Source organism: Dipodomys spectabilis, unplaced genomic scaffold (genome assembly GCF_019054845.1).
Source record: "Dipodomys spectabilis isolate Male_0828 unplaced genomic scaffold, ASM1905484v1 ptg000166l, whole genome shotgun sequence".
NCBI classification, from domain to species: Eukaryota; Metazoa; Chordata; class Mammalia; order Rodentia; family Heteromyidae; genus Dipodomys; species Dipodomys spectabilis.
The window spans coordinates 3,056,301-3,064,612 of record NW_024870843.1 but is presented as its reverse complement, the minus strand read 5'-3'; positions in this window follow the sequence as shown (position 1 = coordinate 3,064,612).

Sequence of the window (8,312 nt, the reverse complement as noted above, 5' to 3'; positions counted from 1 at the left end):
TAACCCTAAACCTAAACCTAAACCACACCCTCACCCTAAAACTCACCTTAACCCTTAACCTAAACCTAACCCTCAAACTCACCGTCACCCTAACACTCACCGTAACCCTAACCCTCACACACACTTTAACCCTCACCCTCACCCGAACCAGTACCCTCACCCTAACCCTCACCCTCACACTAAACATCACCCTACCCTAATCCGCACTTTAATCCTAACCCTAATCATCACCCTAACATTAACCCTCAGCCTCACCCTAACCCTAAGCATAACCCTAACCCTAACACTAATCCTAAACCTAACACTCACCCTCACCCTAACCCTAAACCTATCAGTAAACCTCACCCTCACACTCACCGTAACGCTAACCCTAACCCTCACCCTAACCCTAACCTAAACAAAACCCTAACCCTAAACCTAACCTTAAACATCACCCTAACCCTAACCATCAACCTCAGTCTAACACTCAACCTAACAATTACCCTCACCCTAACCCTAACAATAACTTTCACCCTCACCCTAACCCTTAACCTCACCCTAACCCTAACCCTAACCCTAAACCTACCCCTCACACTAACCCTAACTCTCACATTAACTCTAACCCTACCCCTCACCCTACCCCTCATCCTAAACCTAACCCTAACCCTCAACCTAACCCTAACCCTAACCCTAACCCTCACTCTAACCCTCATGCTAATCCTTACCCTAACCCTAACACTCACACTAATCCTAAACCTAACACTAAACCTCACCCTCACCCTCACCCTCAGCCTAACGCTAAGCCTCAACCGAACCCTTACCCTCACCTTCACCCTTCCCTAACCCTAACCCTAACCCTCACCCTAACACTCACCCAATCCCTAACCCTAACACTAACCCTAATCCTCACCCTAACCCTCACCCTCACCCTAAACCTAAACCTAACCCAAACTCTCACCCTACACCTCATCCTCACCCTAAGCCTAACCCTAACCCTAACACTAATCCTAAACCTAGCGCTCACCCTCACCCTATCCTTAACCTAACCCTCACCCTAACAATAACCCTATCCCTAAACCTCACCCTCACCCTCACCCTAACTCTAACCCGAACTTGAAACATCACCCTAACTCTCACCCTAACTCTAACCCTCACCCTCATCCTAACCCGCACCCTAAACCTTACACTCACCCTAACTCTAAACCTAAACCTAACCCTCACACTAACCCTAACCATCACCTTAACCCTAACCCTACCACTCAACCTAACCCTCATCCTAAACATAACCCTAACCCTAATCCTCACTCTAACCTTAACACTAACCCTAACCCTCACCCTCATCCTAACACACACCTTCACGGTAACCCTCACCCTAACCCTAACCCTCACCCATACCCTAAACCTAAGCCTCACCATCACCCTCACCCTAACCCTCTACCTCACCCTATTCCTCACCCTAAACCTAACCCTAACCCTAACTGTAAACATCACCCTTATCCTCGCCCTCAACCTAAACTTGCCCTCACCCTAACCCTCACCCTGACCCTAACCCTAACCCAACCCCTAACGTTAAACTTTAACATCACCCTAACCCTAAACCTCACAATCATCCTAACCCAAACCGTAAAAATTACCCTCACCCTAAACCTAAACCTAACCATAACCCTCATCCTTACCCTAACCCTTATCCTCACCCTAACACTAACCCTAACCCTACCCCTCACCCTCACCCTAACCCTAACCCTAACCTAACCCTCACCGTCACCCTAACCCTCACCCTACCATAACCCTCACTGACACCCTACCCCTCACCCTCATCCTCACCTTCACCCTCACCCTAGCCCTCAACCTAACCCAAACCCTAAACCTAACCCTCACCCTCACCCTAACCTAACCAAAACCCTAAACCCAACCCTAACCCTCATCTCCACCCTAACACTCACCCTCACCCTAGCCCTATCCCAAACCCTCACCCTCATCCTAACCCTCACCTTTACCTTACCCTCACAGTAACCTTAACCCTAACCCTAACCCTCACCCTCACCCTCACCCTAACTCTAAACCTCACCCTAACCCTCAACCTAACCCTAACTCTAACCTTAACCTTAATTCTCACCCTAAACCTCACCCTGACCCTTACCCTCACTCTAACCCCAACCCTAACCCTAACCCTCACACTAATCCTAACCCTCACCCTAACCCTAAATATACCCCTCACCCTCACCCTCACTCTAACACTAACACGAACCCTAACCATCACCCTAACCCTTACCTTAAACCTCGCCCTCACTCTAACCCTCCCGTCAACCTAACCCTCACCTTTACCCTAACCCTCACCCACAACCCAACCCTCACACTCACCCAACCCTCACCCTATCCCTAAACTTTACCCTAACCCTCACCCTAACACTCATGCTAATCCCAAACCTTACTTTCACCCTACCTCATCCTACCCCTTACCCTCAACCTAACCCTATGCCTAACCATAACACTCACACTAAACCTAACCCTCACCCTAAACCTCACCCTACCCCTCACCCTAACCCTAACCGTAACCCTAATCTGCACCCAAAACCTAACCCTCCCCCTCCCCCTAACCCTAACCCTAACCCTAACCCTCCCCCTAACCCTAACCCTCACCCTAAACCTAACTGTAACCCTCACCTTAAGCGTAACCCTTACACTAACCCTAACCCTTACCCTAAACCTAACCCTAATATTAACCCTAACCCTCACCCTAAACCTACCCTAAACTTAACCCTAACCCTCACCCTAATCCTCACCCAAACCCTAAACCTAACCCTAAACCTCACCATAAACCTCAACCTAACCCTTACCCTCACTCTAACCCTAACCCTAACCCTCACACTAATCCTAACCCTCACCCTAACCCTAACCTTAAACTTAAACATCACCCTAACCCTAACCCTACCCCTCATCCTAACCCTCACACTAACACAATGCCTCACTGTCCCTCTGACCCTCAACCTAACCCTTACCCTCACCCTAACCCTAAACCTAAACCTAACCCTAACCTTCACACTAACCGTAACACTCACCCTAACCCTAACCCTGACACTAACCTTTAACCTCACCCTAAACATCACCCTACCTTAACCATAACCCTAAACCTTACCCTAACCCTACACCTCACCCTAACTGTAACCCTCACATTCATCCTAACCCTCACCATTACACTTACCCTCACGGAAACCCTAACCCTAACCTAACCCTCACATTAACCCTACCCCTCAAACTAACCCTAAACGTACCACTCACTCTAACCCTCATCCTAAACCTAACACTAACCCTAATACCCATCCTAAACCTAAGCCTAACCCTCACCCTAACCCTAACACTCACCCTTAACCTCACCCTAAACCTAACCCTAACCCTAAACTTCACCCTAACCCTAACCCTCACCCTAACCCTCAACCTAAACCTAACTCTAACCCTCACCCTCATGCTAACCCTAACACTCACCCTGACCCTCAGCTTAAACATAACTCAAACCCTAATCCTAACCCTAAGCCTCACCCTCACCCTCACCCTAACCCAAACCCTAAACCTAAACCTCAGCCTCACCCTCACCCTAACCCTAACCCTAAACCTAACCCTAACACTCACTCTAACCCTAACCCTCACCCTAAACCTAACCATCCTGACCATGGCTCAAACCCTCACACTCACACTAGCCCTCATCCTAACTTTATCCCTAACCCTAACCCTCACCTGGACCCTCACCCTCACCTACACCCTAATCCTAAATATAAATTTAACCCTAACTCTCACTGTAACCCTAACCCTAAACCTACCCCTAACCCTAACCGTCCCCTCTCCTTCAAACTCACCCTCAGCCTAACCCTAACCCTAATCCTAATCCTAACCCTAACCCTCTCTCCCACCCTCACTCTAAACCTAACCCTATCACTAAACCTCACCCGCATCTTCACCATCACCCTCACCCTAACCCTAAAAATAACCCCAACTCTAAACCTAAGCCTAACCCTAACCCTCACATTAAACCTTACCCTCACCGTAAACGTAACCCTATTCCTCAGCCTAACCATCACACTAAACCGAAACCTAACGCTAATCCTCACCCTATCCCTAACCCTAACCCTAACCCTAATCCTCACCCTGACCCTCACTGTCACCCTAACCCTAACCCTCACGCTCACCCTAACACTAACCCTAACCCTCATCCTAACACTAACCCTCAACCTAACCCTCTGCCTAACACTAACGCTAAACCTAACCCTCACGCTCACCCTAACCCTCACCCTCACCCTAAACCTTACCCTCACCCTAACCCTAACCCTAACACTCACACTAAACCTAACCCTCACCCTAACCCTAAAACTAAAACTCACACTAACCCTAACCCTAAACCTAACCCTAACCCTCACCATAACACTAAGCCTAAACCTAACACTCACCCTCACCCTAACCCTCACACTAACAATAATCCTAACCCTCAACCTCACCGTAACCCTAACCCTCATTCTAACCCTAACCCACACCCTAAACCTAACCCTCACCCTAACCCTAACTCTCACCCTAACACTTACCCTAAGCCTAACCCTAACATTCACCCTAATCCTCACACTAACCCTAACCTAACCTTAACCTAACCCTCACCCTAACCCTAACCCTAAATCTAAACGTCCCAGGCATCCTCACCCTCAACCTAACCCTTATCCTCACCCTCACCCTAAGCCTCACATTAACCCTAACCCTAAGCCTAACCTTCACCCTCTCCCTAACCCTCACCATCACTCTGACCCTCAACCTAACCCTAACCCTCACCCACACCCTAGCCCTCACCCTAAACTTAAGCCTCACCCTCACACTAATCCGAAAGTTCACCCTAACCCTAACCCTAACACTAACACTAACCCTAATCCTAACCCTCACCATCACCCTCAACCTCCGCCTAACCCTAACCCTAAATCTTATCCTAACCCTATCCCTCACTCTCACCCTCACTCTAACCCTAAACCTAACCCTAAACCTCAACCTCACCCTCAACTTCAACCTCACCCTCACCCTAAGCCTAACCCTAACCCTAAAAATAACCCTAACTCTAACCCTCACCCTCACCCTCAGCATTACCCTAACCCTAATCCTAATCCAAACCCTAACCCTCACCCTAAACCTAACCCTAACAATTACCCTAACCCTCACCCTAACACTCATGCTAACGTTAACCTTCACTCTCACCATAACCTTAACCCTAACCCTTAACCTCACCCTAACCCTCACACTCAACCTAACCCTCACTGTAACCCTAAACCTACCCTCACCCTCACCCTAACCCTCAACCTAACCCTAACCATCACCCTAACCCTAAGCCTAACCCTAACCCTCACCCTCACCCTACCCCTCACCCTAACCCTAATCCTAACCCTAACCCTCACCCTAACCCAAACCCTCACACTAACCCTTACCCTAAGCCTAACTCTAACATTAACCCTAACCCTAACCTTAAACTTAACCCTCATCCTAACCCTCACCCTCACCCTCACCATAAGCCGAACCCTCCCCCTCACCCTAACTTCAATCTAAACCTTACCCTTACACTCACCCTAAACCTCACACTAACCCTAACTCTCACCCTAACCCTAACCCTAACCCTCACCCTCACCCTCAAGCTCATCCTCATCCTACCCCTAATCCTAACCCTAAACCTTACCCTAATCCTCACACTCACCCTCACCCTCAAGCTCACCCTCAGCCTAACCCTAATCCTAACCCAAATCCTTACCCTAATCATCACCCTTACCCTCACCTTAACCCTAACCATCAAACTCAGCCTCACCCTCACCCTCAGCCTAACCCTAACCCTAATACTAATCCTAACCCTATCCCTCACTCTCACCCTCACCCTAACCCTAACCCCAACCCTAAACCTCAACCTCACCCTCACCCTAAACCTAACCCTAACCCTAACAATAACCCTAACCCTAACCCTAACCCTAACCTTCACCCTAAACCTAACCGTAATCCTTAACTTCACCCTAACCCTAACCCTAACCCTAAACCTAACCCTAAACCTAACCCTCACCCTAACACTTACGCTATCCCTAACCCTCATTCCCAAGCTCACCCTCACCCTAACACTTACCCTCACCCTAACCCTCACACTCAACGTAACCCTCACCGTAACCCTAAACCTACCCCTCACCCTAACCCTAACCCTCAACCTAACCCTAACCATCACCCTAACCCTAAGCCTAACCCTAACCCTCACCCTCACTCTAACCCTAATCCTAACCCTAACCCTCACCCTAACCCAAACCCTCACACTAACCCTTACACTAAGCCTAACTCTAACATTAACCCTAACCCTAACCCTAACCTTAAACTTAACCCTCATCCTAACCCTCACCCTCAACCTCACCCTAACCCGAACCCTCCCCCTCACCCTAACTTCAATCTAAGCCTTACCCTTACACTCACCGTAAACCTCACATTAACCCTAACCCTCACCCTAACCCATACCCTAACCCTCACCCTCACCCTCAAGCTCATCCTCATCCTAACCCTAATCCTAAACCTAATCCTTACCCTAACCCTCACACTCACCCTCACCCTCAAGCTCACCCTTAGCCTAACCCTAATCCTAATCCAAATCCTTACCCTAATCATCACCCTTACCCTCAACTTAACCCTAACCCTCAAACTCAGCCTCACCCTCACCCTCACCCTAACCCTCAGCCTCACTCTCACTCTCACCCTAACTCTAAGCCTAACCCTCACCCTCACCCTAACCCTAACACTAAACCTCACCCTCACCCTAATCCTCACCCTAACCCTAACACTTTCCTAACTAAAACACTCACCCTCACCCTAAACCTTACCCTAACCCTCACCCTCACCATAGCCCTCACTCTAATCCTATCCCTAAACCTAACTCTCACCCTCACCCTCACCCTCAGCCTAACCCTAACCCTAACCCTAATCCTAACCCTAAACCTCACCCTCACCCTAACCCTCATCCTAACGCTTACCCTCACCCTAAGCCTAAACCTAACCCTAAACCTAACCGTAACCCTCAGACTAAACCTAATACTCAACCTAAACCTAACCCTACCCCTGAGCCTAACCCTCACGCTAAACCTAACCCTAACCCTAATTCTCACCCTATCCCTAAACATAACCCTAACCCTCACACTCACCCTAGCCCTCATTCCAATTCTATCCCTAACCCTAACCCTCACCTGAACCCTCACCCTCACCCTCACCCTAATCCTAACAATAACTTTAATCCTAACTCTCACCTTAACCCTAACCCTAAACTTACGCCTAAACCTAACCCTCCCCCTCCCCTTCACACTAACCCTCACAGTAACCCTAACCCTAATCCTAATCCTAACCCTAACCCTCACTCCCAACCTCACTATAAACCTAACCCTATCCCTAAACCTTACCTTCACCGTCACGCTCACCCTCACCCTAACCCTAACCCTAAACCTCACCCAATTCCTAACCTTAACCCTAACCCTCACCTTCACCTTAAACATCAACCTAAACATAACCCTCACCCTAAACCTAACCATAACCCTCACCCTAACCCTCACCCTAACCCTGAGCCTAACCCTAAATGTAACACTAATTCTAAACCTAACTCTCACCCTCACCCTAACCCTAAGGTAACCCTAAACCTAACCCTAACCCTAAATCTCACCCTCGCCCTAGCCCACTTCCTAACCCTAAACCTTACCGTAACCCACACCCTAACCTTCAACCTAACCCTTAACCACACCCTAACCCTAAACCTCACCCTCAGCCTAACCCTCACCCTAACCCTTACCCTCATCCTAAACCTAACCCTAACCCTAACACTAACACTCAACCTAATCCTAACCCTCACCGTCAGCCTCACCCTCAGCCTACACCTAACCCTAATTCTAATCCTAAACCTAACCCTCCCTTTCACACTCACCCTAACCCTAAACCTATCCCTAAACCTCAACCTCACCTTCACCTTCACCCTCACCCTCACCCTAAATCTAACCATAACCCTTAACCTCACCCTAACCCTAACCCTAACCATCACCTTCACCCTAACCCTAACCCTAACCCTCACCCTAACCTTCACCATAGCACTTACGCTATCCCTAACCCTCATTTTCAAGCTAACCCTCACACTAACACTTACCCTCACCCTAAACTTCTCACTAAACCATACCCTCACCCTAACCCTAAACCTATACCTCACCCTAACCCTGAACCTCAACCTAACCCTAACCATCACCCTATCCCTAAGCCTAACCCTAACCCTCACCCTCACCCTACCCCTCAACATAACCCTAATTCTAACCCTAACC